Consider the following 456-nt stretch of genomic DNA (forward strand, 5'->3'; position numbering starts at 1 on the left):
AAAAAGAAAAAAAAAAGAAAATCAGAAGCGGGAACACCAGGGGCTGGCTTTGAACCCCATTCCCCCAACATGATGCCGAGTGTGGCAGACATGACGCTTGGCTTTGCTCTCTCAGGGTTCCATCTGCGACAGAGGCTACTTGTGCTCCTGGCCTCATCAGCTCAGGCTGAAGGCGGCCCTGGCCCTAGCCAGAGGGACTTTGTGAAGCAGAAATAGATGGCCTGGTGCAGGGGCCGAGCCTGGTCGGGACCTTGGCCCTGGGAGTTGTAAAGAAGGCCAGCCTGTACCATGAACATCTGCACCAAGCTGTGCCCACGTTACGGTGTGGTCGTTGTCTGCCTTTGTACAGGTGCATGGCCTGTCTGAGCTCAGGCTCCCCGCCTATGTGGCCCAGGTTCACAGAGGTGTGAAAGAGACAAGCACAGCGCAGGGGCCTCCGAGCCCAGCCAGCCTCGC

At 57.9% G+C, this 456-nt stretch overlaps 1 pseudogene; it reads left to right on the forward strand.

Moving 5' to 3' along the window:
* LOC105506800 overlaps positions 1-456 on the forward strand; it is a 74834-nt pseudogene that overhangs the window by 64724 nt on the left and 9654 nt on the right.

Source organism: Colobus angolensis, unplaced genomic scaffold, assembly GCF_000951035.1.
Source record: "Colobus angolensis palliatus isolate OR3802 unplaced genomic scaffold, Cang.pa_1.0 Scaffold14, whole genome shotgun sequence".
Taxonomy (NCBI): domain Eukaryota; kingdom Metazoa; phylum Chordata; class Mammalia; order Primates; family Cercopithecidae; genus Colobus; species Colobus angolensis.